The sequence below is a fragment of the Cnephaeus nilssonii genome (genome assembly GCF_951640355.1).
Source record: "Cnephaeus nilssonii genome assembly, chromosome: 6".
Lineage (NCBI taxonomy): Eukaryota > Metazoa > Chordata > Mammalia > Chiroptera > Vespertilionidae > Cnephaeus > Cnephaeus nilssonii.
In genome coordinates, this window is record NC_137077.1 from 15135221 (window position 1) to 15148812 (window position 13592).

The following is a 13592-nucleotide window of genomic DNA, read 5'->3' on the forward strand; positions in this document are numbered from 1 at the left end:
TGACTGGGCTTCACTGATCTTTTCATCTTGGCTTGACCTGCTTCATTGTGTGTATGAACTTCATTCTCTTCTGCAGAGGTTGCCCCATGAAAGCAGGAAGATGGCCACGAATGGTTCGAGCCAGCATTTTCAATTATCTCCATATGCCGGAGGAAGAGGGAGCCTTCTCTTTCAGAATCCATGTGCAATCTCCTAGGGAAGGCTGCTTGTGTTCAGGTCACATCCATCCCAGATGTGATGAGAGGTCTATTCCAGATATGATGAGAGGTCTATCCCAGATGTGATGAGAGATTCATCCCAGGTGTGAGGAGAAGTTAAATCCTGGGATTGACAGAGTCCCAGGCCACATGGAGAGGGAAGTGGTGGCTCTCTGAAAGGAAGGTTGCTGGACCAATGACCCAGGTGTTCATCAGAAACAGAATTTAAGAGAGCAAGGTGGGACTAACTTAGATGTAATTCATCATGAACTTGGGTCAACCATGTTCATGGTGCTAATTTCCTTTTGTTTGACATGCTCCCCAAGATCTGTGATATACCTGTGAAAATGGGATCCGAGTGACAAATGAAGATGCACCGATAGGGTTTGTGTGTGTTTTGATATTAAGAGCCAGAGATTAGGAATTTTTTTCTAAACAAAAGTGCCTTGTTAAAATAGAGTTCCCAGAATCTATAAAACTTTTTAAGAGAATGCAACATCACCTTCTGGTGTTCTTGCCAAAAATATTTAACCCAAATCTAATCATGAAAAAAGAATCAGATAAATGCAAAAAATATTTGTCTGGATTCTCTAAAAATGTCAATTTCATAGGAGATTAATTTTTTAAAAAGCTGAGGAACCACTCCAGATGGAGACTCAAGAGTCAGGACAAATAAATACAGGCTGTGATTTTTTTTATTAGATTCTGGATTTATTTTTAAAATTATAAATGGCATTTCCAGAACAATTTCAGAAATTCAATACAAAGATCTATATATTAGATAAGGATAAAGGATACTGTCCCAAAGTAGCATTTTCTGAGTGTCATTGTGGTTATGCAGACGAATGGCCTTGCTTAGGAGACACAAGCTGAAGCATTTAGAGATGAAGAGTCAGGGTGATGTAACTAATTTTCAAATGATTCAGGGGGGAAATGTATACACATATGGGAAGAGAGAGAGAGAAAGAGAGAGGGGGGGGGGGGAGAGGGAGGATGTGGTCAAATGTTAAGAATTGGTGAATCTTAGTGAAAGGTATATGGGTGTCCATTATATATTGTACTAATCTAGAGAAAAGTTAAAACTTTTATCAATATTTCAAAATTTTCCAAATAAAATGTTGATGAGATAGGAAAATATTAAGGTACAGCCTTATAACAATCTAAAATTAAACACCCCACCCATAATAAATGAAGCCCAAAAAACTCAGCCATGTAAATATGAGGCCGTTATTGCCAGGTTAATTAAATAATAGGCCAGATTTTTGTTTTCTTTTTAATTTTTATTGAATTTATTGGGGTGACATTGGTTAATAAAAATTATATAGGTTTCAGGTGTACAATTCTATAATATGTCATCTATATACTGTACTGTGTGTCCTCTACCCCAAGTCATCTCCTTCCATCACCATTTATCCCCCCTTTACCCTCCTCTACCTCCCTCCACCCCCCCTTACCTCTGGTAATCACCATACTGTTGTCTGTCTACCAGATTTTTTTTCTTTATTAATCCCTTCACCCTTTTCATCAAGCCCTCCAACCCCCCTCCCCTCTGACAGCTGTCAGTTTGTTCTCTGTGTCTATGAGTCTGTTTCTATTTTGTTTGTTAATGTTAACATAAATTAACTTATATATAGAGTCCACATATAAGTGAAATCATATAATACCACAATGAGATATCACTTTACACCTGTCAGAAGGGCTATCATCAATAAATTAACAAACAACAAGTGTTGGCAAGGATGTGGAGAAAAGAGAACCCTAGTGCACTGTTGATGGGAATGCAGACTGGTGCAACCATTGTGGAAAACAGTATGGAGTTTCCTCAAAAAATTAAAAATGGAACTTCCTGATGACCCAGCGATTCCGCTTCTTGGAATATATCCAAAGAAACCCGAAACACTAATGCACCTCTTTGTTCATTGCAGCGTTATTTATAGACAAGATTTGGAAGCAGCCCAGTGCCCATCGATAGATGAGTGGATAAAAAAAGCTGTGGTATACTTACACAGCGGAATACTACTCAGCTGTAAAAAAGAAGGAAATCTTACCTTTTGCGACAACCAGGGTGGATGGACCAGGAGAATATTATGCGCAGGGAGATAAACCAGTCAGATGACAGCCAAGTTTCAACAGCCAGACCTGCGAGATCCAAATCTGTTCAAATCCCAGTCACTGCGGTTGGCGCCACCTGGTGGCAGTGGTCTGCTTCAGCTTCAATAAGGATAGAGATTGTTCTGGGTCCTATCAGTAGTAATTCCAGGAATCTGGAATTGCTGTAGGTAGCAGCAACCATTTCTTTAATCCAATCGAGGAGTTTGGCCAGGGGAATTCTGAAAACAGAGGGACCCACCCTCCCTTTTCCTACTTCCCAAGGGAGGTTGCATGTGGTGGGCCGAGGTGGAGGCGAAGGTAACCGAGTCCAGTCCACGTGAGGCACTGGCATCCAGATGCTGCCTGGCTGTGACTGGGCAGCAGGCTTAGCTGCTCTGTGCCGATAACAAAGTCGCAGGCTATGGGACCCTAATGTCCATCAATCCAATGGGGAAGTATTTGGAAGCGTTAGGATATCAAATCATGGCTCAGAACATAGCACCATTTAACCAGTGACATGAATGGTAACACCAGCAATCTTGAAAACTTAACAAACAATATAGAAATTATTTTATGCATTCTTTTCACTATAGCATATCATTTAAACGAGTTTTATTAGAGAATAGGAGGGGATGTATTTTAAATTTTTATTTATATGTGAATTTAGATGACTGTATAGTTTTAAAGTATTTTTAATATCACCTGTACATACATGCATGTTTTGAATACCAACCTGTACACATATATATACATAGGACATGGATATATGTTTACACACACACACACACACACACACACACACACACACACACACATTTATGGAACATAGATGGCATTCTAGATTGTTTCCTGAAAGGAAAATTGGTCCTGTAGTAACACTTTCATGTGCCCTGTCCCCACTACTTACTCTTTTTTTAATGAACAATGAAAAAATATTTACAAGCTTGAAAAACCATCAAGAGAAGAGATGAGCAAGGAGTCAGCTAAACAGTCACAAGTTTAGCTTTAGATTTCTTGGTGAGCATAATGAAAACAAAACAGGCTATTGCTTCTGGGTCCTCACCAGGGTCTAGTCTGGCTGGAAGGATTCCTCAGTGAGTAGAACAAATAAGAGACAAAGACTGGCTCAGTGGCAGCAGCTGATGACACTAAAACAAGAAGAGGGGCATTGTGAGGACAAGGGTGAGAGGCCACACTCTGAAAGCCCCAGGAGCACTCTGAATGGACTGGCCAGTCAAGGGGCCCAAAGCAGGAGACCAGGAAAGAGCATTCCTGAGTAACAGCTGTTGGCCACAGCTGGAACACAGGCCAGCCATGGGGTGAAAGGGAGCACTATTTTGAGGACCAGGGATGTAAAGAGCATAGATATACCTCTTTGCCCCATAAGAGAAATCTATGTTCATCTTTTATATAAGAGGCACTGAGTCACACTGTGACTCTGAGTTTTGTTAATGATACAGAAACATTCTTTTCATGAGTGCTTCTCCTAATACTCCTCTACAGAAGGTAAGACGCATGGTTTAAAAAAACAAAGAATGAAAAAGAGTTAAATGCATTTTGTGAAAATCAATAGCATTCTATAGAGAAGCTACTGGGAATATAATGAGAAAGAGATTCCAGTTACAGTCGCAAGAAAAAGATAAGGTACTTTGGAGGAGTTTTTATGAGAAATGTGTACGACCTCTATGAAGAAAATCCAAAATTTTATTGGGATAGTTAAAATACTCGATTAATGGAAAGCCGTGCTTTATTGGAAAACTAAAAGCGTAAGATGTCAATTCTTCACCTTAGTTTTCATTGCTGATGCTATATTGTAGGGCCACTGCTTACTTGATATATATTGATTTCATATTTGTTCCTAGAGACTTAAACAGTGAAGAGAGGTTAATTGGTTATCTGGCCCATTGATTTTGTTTTTGCGAAAAGAATGGGTTTCATTTTCAGCAATCCTTTATCGGTTAATGGCAACTCATACCATGAATGGATTCTCCAAGCTAACTTCTGTTGACGTCTAATATGTTTTCTGAGTCACACAATATTCCTGTGGTCATTGTAGTACTTGGTCATGATTGCTTGATCTCACACTTCATTCTTATTTCCATGCTCCCTTGAGAGTTCCAGATGTGTAGGAGGTCTCCAGGGGACACCCCCGCCACCCCCCCACCCCCCGCAGTAAATAGTAACCCTATTCTTTGTCCAGGCTCTGAGCAAGTTGAGAAATAAAATAATGAGTAAAGATAGAAACCAAAATATTAATGTTATTTATAATAAAAGCTAGATGGTAAGGAAAAGTTTAGGGAAGTAACTGAATGGGTCTGCTGACTGACTGGATTAGGCAAATTTAAGCATCAAATTCCAGGCAGAAATGAACCTGAAAAGCTCCCTCCCTCACTCACCCATCCACCTGCCTACCCCATGCCTCTGGGCAGGCAGGCTCCTTCCCAAAAGGAATAAGGGGAGAAATATTCAGAAATTTACCAATCAGGTACGTTACTATCTCCCCAAGGTGGAGTGAGAAAAGGGAGAGAGGACAGGTGTTACATTGACTGAGACTTTTTTATGGGAAGGAAACATCAGAAGATGAGAAGAAGGGTTCCCCACAAATGAGATGCATATTGAGAAGCAATAACAAGAAATGGAAAGAACAAGGCAATAGGAATAAAAAATTTTGGCATTTGCCATATTTTCTAGCCACGAGGACTTGAGCAAATAACAGCACCTCCCTGAGCCTCTGTTTTCTCATCTGTAAATGGAGATGATAGCTGTTCTTCTTATCCAAAGCTTTTCAAGATAACGTAAAGTAAGGCAACATAAAAAACTGCTAAACTGCTGAGTATGAGGGTATGATATTAGCAGATAAAAACGTCCTCAAAATCCTGATCATCACAGGATGAAGAGTTGGTTCTCTTAATAGTTTCTTTCTCTCGGCTTTTAAGCAGTGTGGCTATTTTTAGACTTGGTTCTAAAAATGCTCCTCCTAAGTTCCTTCCCCTTCCTTCTGTGTACTTCTTACTACGCCTCTGAGGTGACGAGAGATTCCCCAGGGACCTCCTGGCCATTTCTGTGCATTTCCTTCCCTGTACTTTCTTGCAACCAGGGAGCAGATAAAAGCCCCGAAATAGTGTCTTACAAAGCAAATGCTGGGCTCCCAGGAGGCCTAGTGTATCCCACCCCTCACAAGAGCCCCATCCTTCCTAATGGACGGGCTAGAAATCTGCTCCTCCTCCAAGGCCCTGGCTCCCTGAATAGCAGCGGCAGCAGCTTCTCAGTTGCTAAACCAGAAACCTGGCTTCCTTGCTGCTTCCTCCAGCACCCTCCCTGTCCCAGGTGGAAGTGACAGTTATCATTCGCTGGGACATTGTTGCTTTAGGTGCATTTTTTAAATGCTTTACACGTCTTGTCTTATTTCATCCTCGATACAGTCTCAGGGGATAGGCCCTATTTGTATTCCCAGTTTGGTTTCACCATTGAGGAAGGTAAGGCCCAGAGAAGTTCAGTAACTTTCGTAAGTCCCACACCTGGTAAGTGGTCTTACTGGCACTTGAACTTCCACATTTTACCAATTGCCAAGTCCTGTATGTTTTATCTCCTGTTTTTTCAAATCTATCCCCATCTCTTCACTCTTATCATCTTTGTCTAGTTCAGGGGTGGGGAACGTCCGGCCCACGGGCTGTATAAGGCCCACAAAATCATTTGGTCTGACTCTGCCAAGGCATTAGGGGTGGGTTAATCAAATGTCTGACCAAATAGAGCAGGCTAATTTTTAAGTTGATAATTTTGTATGGCCTACAAATGATGTTATAAATATCCAAGTGGCCCTTGGCAGGAAAAAGGTTCCCGACCCCTGCTCTAGTATCTAGTCGAAGCCTTTTTGTCTCTCCTCCAGCCGCTTGCAGCTTATAACTGAAATGCCCTGCCCTCTTCCTACCATCTCCAAATGTATCTTCTCTAGTTCTGCTCACTTCACATCCTCCATTCAACCCTAGTTTTGCAGTTCCCAGAACATAATTTGCCATTTCAAGTGTCCATGTCTTTGAACATGCTTTTCCACTTTTCCTACTCTTTCTACTTGGCAAACGTCTACCTGATCTTCAAAACCCAGTTCAAGTATCTTCTCTCCAAAGGCTTTCCAACCATCCCAAGCGTGGTTGATCATCCCTTCTGTAAGGCTTATAAGTATTTGTGTATTTAAGTATTTGTTTATCTGTTTGTCTTCCCGAATTGACACAATCCCTGTGAGAGAGACAACTGCTAATAGTGATAGCCATAATGGTTTGAACTAGTACAAGTTCCCATTTACTAGATGCCTGGCATGTATCACCGGATACTCTACCGGGCACTTGCAATCTTCACCTCTACTCTTTACAACTGCCTCGCATGGCACACACTATGATCCCATTTTACAGAGTCCAATAGCAGAGATAGTCCAAACACACCAAGGATCACAATAAATGTACATGGATTAAATTTACATAATAAAGAGATTTCCAAATTGAATGAAACAAGCAAAATAGGATCTTTGCATGTGAAACACCTAAGTGGGATCATTCTGGTTCCTCTGAGCTGAGTGTGTGTATGTGTGAGTGTGGGGTGTGTGTGTGAATGTGTGGGTGTGGGTGTTGGGAGGGGGTGCTAATTCAGTGTACATGCTTTTGGTGATTTTGGTGGCACTTAAAAGTTTGGTGGCACCAGCAGCACAATTTTAACTTTTGTATACATTTTTTTACAAGGTGTAATTTAATTAAGATATTTTTCACTGAAAGTCCTTCATCTGAAAAGTACAGAATACTGAATATGAAGCAGATCACATGAGTATTCAAAAGGGTTATATTGATGAGAATGGTTAAAGAGACACCCCCAGCCCTGACCTGTTTTGCTCAGTGGATAGAGCATCGGCCTGCAGACTGAAGGGTCCTGGGTTTGATTCCAGTCAAGGGCATGTACCTTGGTTGCAGGCACATCCCCAATAGGGGATGTGCAAGAGGCAGCTGATCGATGTTTCTCTCTCATCGATGTTTCTAACTATCCCTCTCCCTCTCTGTAAAAAATCAATAAAATATATTTTTTAAAAAGAGAGACACCCTCAAATATCAGCAGGTTTATTCAATGTATGGGAAATAGGTTAACATTACCATTTTGTTCTAAATGTGGCCATTAAAATCCCAAGGAGGGAAACTTTCACATATCACTGATTATTCACGTGGTAATTTTAGCCGGAAGATCTTCATTCTTTTCAGGGGCCTGTATAAATCAATTGTAACAAGCTGTGCAATTATCATTCTTGCAACTGACTGCTTGTGGCAGATTTAAATTCCATTTTGCAAAGCAGCCAAAAACTGTCCTTTGCCTCCTAAGGGCTGAAGCCAGAAAGCAGCCGAAAGTGGTCACTGCTTTGTTCTTGAATGGAGCTAATTGCAGAGTTGCCTGCAGCAGGGCGGGCACCAGGCAGTCAGGGTGTAAATAGGGACAATGAGAGCTCCTTTTAAACAGACATGACTTCTAAAAAAGGCAACAGAGCTGCAGAGTTTAATTACTCTCACAGGAATTGCTACATCACACAGACCTGACCATTTTTCCCCCCACAATTCAGTTCAACAAACATGACAATTCTCTGTCATAAGAGTGTTCTAATTTTAACTTTCTACAGATTGTTTGGTAAGAATGTGAAGTTTAATTCCTCCCTTCTTTCCTCACTAGATTTATTTTAATCCTGCATCACGGTCAGTTTAAAATAATTTGCACAGCATTGGAATGTGTATGTTCCTACACCTTCTTAGAATCATTATTTTTTTTTTAATTCTTAAAATTCAACCAAGCAGCCATTTAGTAAACCCTATACACAGGGGTGGACAAAGGTAGGTTTGCAGTTGTGAGTACATTGTGGATGAAAAGAGGCCACATGCTAACCTGACAAGCTTGATGAAGGCCTGCATGGTGGCCTTGCAAACTCACAGACCTAAAGCAACTGCAAAAATCGTCTGAAGTTAAAACTTTAACTAAAAGCAGTTCATGGTGGGTAGTCATGTCCTAGGCCGGTATCTTCCCTGACAAAGGTCAGTCTTTGCCTTAACTGAGCCTGTCTATTGTCTTTTTGCATCTACAATAACATATCGTTGGAAAGTCTAGTTATTTTTCCTTTTTCCGGACCCCTCAAAGCACAGGCACCACTCTGCAGAGACACAAATACCCTCATTGTTATTGAGTAAATTGTTGACTGTTAACTATCTGTACCCACCAATGTAAAAGAAGTATGTGTCTGTCATTTTACTTTTTATCCGATGCCATTGGCTTCCTCGCTTTGCTTTCTCCAGCCTCCCTAATCTATCACCAACGGATTTCATGTAACCCACTTACATCTCTTTTGATTGTAACATATAAAACAAGGTACAAAACTGCCATTCTCCAGAGCATTATCTCAGTCCGTTGAGATTCTGCTTCCTGGCATATGTCGACAGTTTGGCTCAAATAAACTCCCAAAAAAATTCTTGAAAGGTTTGAATGCTCCTTATGTTGACAACACGAAACAGAGTTTTATTCCTGTATTAATTATTGCATTACTTATTTGCATCACAACTGTAAACCTACTTTTGCCCACCCCTGTATGTTTTCCAAGCATGTCATTTAATGATTTGCAAACATTTTCTTGCTTAATGCTGAAATCTGCCTTAAGAGGACCGCTGTTCTCATTTTACAGTTCAGGAAATTGAGGTGTGGTTACTTGGACAAGGTCACGCACCCACTAAGTGGTGGAGCCATAATTTAAATCGAGCCCACCTCCAGAATCCTTTCCTGTCAGCAGAATTGGGAAAGCAAATGTTGGCTGTCCCCAGGAAACTTGGCTACACCGCTGTAGGAATTGTGGCCCCGTGTGTGTGTGTGTGTGTGTGTGTGTGTGTGTGTGTGTGTGTGTGTGTACTGGGAGGGGATGGATGGTGGTGACAGCAAAGAAGCTCCTCAGATGAGCTGGCCCGTGCTATTGGCACTTTTATATTATGGTCCAAGATCAAGAGATGGAGCTTTCTCTGAGACCGAAGGGCAGATGACTGCTTTTAGATGCTCCTTCTTATTCTGGTTTATTTTTATTCTTCTGGGTCAGTCTTCTGACCCTGGCCACATTGCATTGCCTCACTGATTTCCTGTCCTCTCTATTTTATTGTTATGGTTTTTTCTCTGGAGGGTTATCCACATTAGACAAGTCAGTGGTGCATTCCATGTTGTTCTAGACTCTGTTTATTTGTTTTCGGAATGACACACTTCTGTTCCGACAGAGTCATTGTCCTTAAAGGACTGATTTGGCAGGAACAGCAAAGCCGTGTGCCAGAATGTTTTCTAACCCACAAAGTCCCTCCACAAAAATAAAAACTGTATCATTTTCGAACTGTTCATCGAAATTAATCAGCAATTCTTTTTCTTTCCCTTTTTATAGCCAGACCCTGTTTAGCCACGCCTAGAATTCTGTATAGTATATAGACTTGGGATTTTAAAATAAAGTGGGCTACGCGGGGGCCAGGTGCTAAAGAAAAAATAGAGGTAGGCGCGTTACTTTTCTAATTTCTGATCTGTCTCCCTTTCTTTCTCTTCCTCCTTTCCCCCCTCCCTCCTTCCCTCCTTATTTTTTTTTTTTCCTGGAAGGACAGTAACACAGTGGAGATTTGCATGCATCATGTTTACTGTAGGGAAAGGACAGAAGAATCCTTAAAGCAGGATTGGGAAGAAGAAGGTGGGTGTGATGCTATCACAACAGACATCTCAGCTGATTCCACAGGGAGGGCTGGAGCCGGGATAACTCTCCAGAATGGTTTCAAGTGGAGGCAGGGAGGGTGAGCCTTTCTATCCATATCGAATCACTGACTACAGGTTGCCCCCGCAGATGAAGTGTATCTACTCAAACAAAGGGGATTGAGGACATTCAGTAATCATCTGAGAGGAAGGAGACACACCCACCAAACTCTGGGTGCTTGGAAGAGAGTGCTCAGACCTTAGAGCCGAGTGAATCTGGGGGGCACAGCACAATCGCCACTCCAGTTTTTGTTTTGTTTTGTTTTGCTTCCAAAAATATTTTTCTTGATTTCAGAGAGGAAGAGAGAGAGAGAAACATCAATGATGAGAGAGAATCATTGATCAGCCACTTCCTGCACGCCCCTATTGGGGATCGAGCCCAAAACCCAGGCATGTACCTTGACTTGTAATCAAACTGTGACCTCCTAGTTCACAAGTCCACACTCAACTACTGAGCCACACCAGCTGAGCTTGTTTTGTTTCTTAATTATGAAACACTTCAGACATACAAATGGAGAATAGCATAACAAACACACACAGACCCTAAATCTATCTTAGGAAATAGAACATTACAAATTTAGCTGAATTATATCCAGCATACCTCTGCCCAAACCCACTTCTTGCCCTCACTCAAGAAGTAACTGCCATTCTAAGCTTGATGTTTCTCTTTCCAGGTAAGGTGACCAGTTGTCTGGGTGTGCCTGGAACTGGGGGGTTCCTCCAGACAGGGAACTTTAGTGGTAAAATAATGAAAGTTTGAGGCAAACCAGGAAGGTTGGTTAACCTATCAGGCATATTTTATACTTTTTAAAAATCTATCTCAATTCACAAATAATATATTGTATTCTATTCCATGGTTAAACTTTACATAAATGGGGTCAAGCTGCATTATCATTCTATAACTTGCTTATTTTTAAGCTCAATATAATTTTATGAGGTTGAGTCACATGGGTAATTACAGCTCAAGTCCATTCATTTTCATAGCTCCAGAAGATTCCACTGTTGAGACACAATCACACTTTATTTATCCATTCTGCTGCTGATGGGAATTAGGGTTGTTTCTAGCTGCCCATTTCGAGTCCTGCAATTAGCATTATTGTGTCTGTCTCCATGCACATGTCCGAGCGCCTTTCTATGTGAGAGGAAAGCTGTTGGGCTCTCTCAGACACACAATGTCACCTTTACTAAGTAACTGGTAAACTGCCCTCCAAAGTGAATCTACTAATTTCCCTCCCCACTGGCTTTGTTCTGGGGGGTTGCTGTTGTTACACATTTTACTAGAGTTTGATATTAATCAGACTTTGACAATCTTTGGGATGTTGAAATTTAAGGAATGTGAAACTCTTCCCTTTTAAATAAAAATCTACTGAATCTACTGTTCATACTGTTCCCTACTGATTTTTATGTGCATTAAAATGTAAATATTCTCCAGATTTTGGTTCTGTGCGAGAATGATTTTGTTCTCACTGTGAACTCCTTGAGGACAGACCTCAGGCCTAGTTATTTTGGGGAACCCAGAAACCATCACAATGCTTGTCATAGAGCAGTCAGTACATGCTTGTTCACTTGGTGAATGATTCAATTCATTAAGTGTCCTATCTCTTGCTAATGTTTTCTTTCTTACATATTTATGGAGGACCTAATAGTCATTCACTTATTCAACAACTGTTTACCAAGTACCTATCATACTCTAAGCACTGCTCTATGTGGGGGATAGCAGTGAACAAATTAGACAAAATCCTGTCTTATAATCTATTGTTATGTACTTAGCTCCAAGCTACAGTAGATGAAGATACAGCGGATCACTTGGGCATGAAGTGGTCAGAGAGAGCTGCATGCGGGACACGAGGCTTAAGCCAGCCTGGGAGGAGATTTCTAGAGAGAAGGCGCAAGGGTGCTGAGATGGAAGAGAATGAAGTGTTTGTTTAACAGTGAAGAGAGGGTGTTCAGGGGGGGAAGGGAGATTTTAAAGTTTGAGCCAAGGAGTAGACTCAATGAAGAGCCTTGGAAGAAAGTTTTAAAATTCATATTTGTGGAGTAAGAAACACTGACTCTCAAGTTTTAAAGCAAACAAGCAACATGGCAAAGGAAGAATCTGTTCAAGGAAGTTAGGTCTGGTTGTGGCCGGCAGAATGTGTTCATGTGAAAAGTCTGGAGTCTGGGGTCAAACAGAGGCTGCTGCAAAAAGCCAGAGGCCTGGGAGCCCCCTAGACTCCCTTTACACACACACACACACACACACACACACACACACACACACACACACCTAGACTCCCTTTACACACACACACACACACACACACACACACACACACACACACCTACCTGCATCCAAGGGAGTGGCCAAGTTACATCAATCCTGTCACCTCGTTAGCTAGCTCCTGGAGTCACAATGCTGGCAGATGATTTTCCTAAAAGGCAAGTCCCATCACGTCAGTCCTCTGTTTACATCCATCAACCGCCTCCGTACGCCTCATAATAAAGTCCAAGTTCCACAGGTTCACCGGGCCCCACAGGTCCTGGTTTTGCCCACCTGTTCCCACACCCTCAGAACTCTGCATTCCAAACTGGGAATGATGTTTCCCATCTCCGTACCTCAGCGTCCTCCACTCTTACTGCTCCAAACGGGTTTCCCCGGATGGCTGGACACTCTCGTTCTTTCGAGGTCCAGCGACGGCATCCGCTTCTTGGAGAAGCCTTTCCTGGACACTTGGAGAGGTCACCACTCATCCCCAGGGCACACCTTCATGCTTCCGTCACACTGCATTTGTGGTTATGTGTACAAGTTTGTGCTCTCCGCTGAAGAGTAGGCTTTCTGACAGCACAATCCAGGTCAAACCATGCGCACAGATAGCACTTTCATTAGACTGGAAGCTCTGTAAGAGTTTGACCCACATCTATTTGTTCACCTTTACGCAAAGCTAAGCACATAGAGGCAATTAATAAATCTTTGTTGGATTTGTGGAAGATAGCAAATACTTAATAAATGTGGGATGGATGGATGGATGGATGGATGGATGGATGGATGGATGGAGTTGCAAATGTTAGGTCATGGCAGAGGAGTTGGACTAAAATTTCCAACTACCTAGGGATTGAAACTTTTTGACCCACTTATTGTTGGTTAAAACATTGTGAAGCTAGCCATCTGCAGGAAGCCAGTTTAGGTAATACAGTGTCCCCTTTGTGATATGCCTAATATGGTATGGCTTACAGCCAGGCCTTTAGTTGGTACATCTGCATTGTAAGATGATGATATCATTTATTACAGGACCAGTATCCTGTTTGTGATTAAAGAACTGGAAGTATCAAGGGACTTAATAACTATCTCAATCTCACCCCCTGAAAGACACAAATTCTTCCGGGTTAGGTGTACTGCCCTCACCCAGAGGCATGTTCCTTCTTAGCCAATACTTCTTTTTTGTGCATATTCCATCAACATCATTTGCAAGTGAGGTCAAGCCATTTAACTTCAAACAAACCCCGCCAGAGCATAGGACCTTGAGATTTAAAACCACAGAGTGAGGA

At 41.7% G+C, this 13592-nt stretch overlaps 1 long non-coding RNA gene across 1 annotated transcript; it reads right to left on the reverse strand.

Annotated features, from left to right (window-relative positions):
* Positions 1-2245: 2245 nt before the first annotated feature.
* On the reverse strand, positions 2246-12770 carry LOC307102427. The gene is made up of 3 exons (XR_013813735.1): positions 12663-12770; positions 12393-12478; positions 2246-2336 (listed from the first exon to the last, which is right to left on the reverse strand). It is a non-coding gene; the product is annotated as an uncharacterized lncRNA (long non-coding RNA).
* Between the last annotated feature and the right edge of the window lie 822 nt (positions 12771-13592).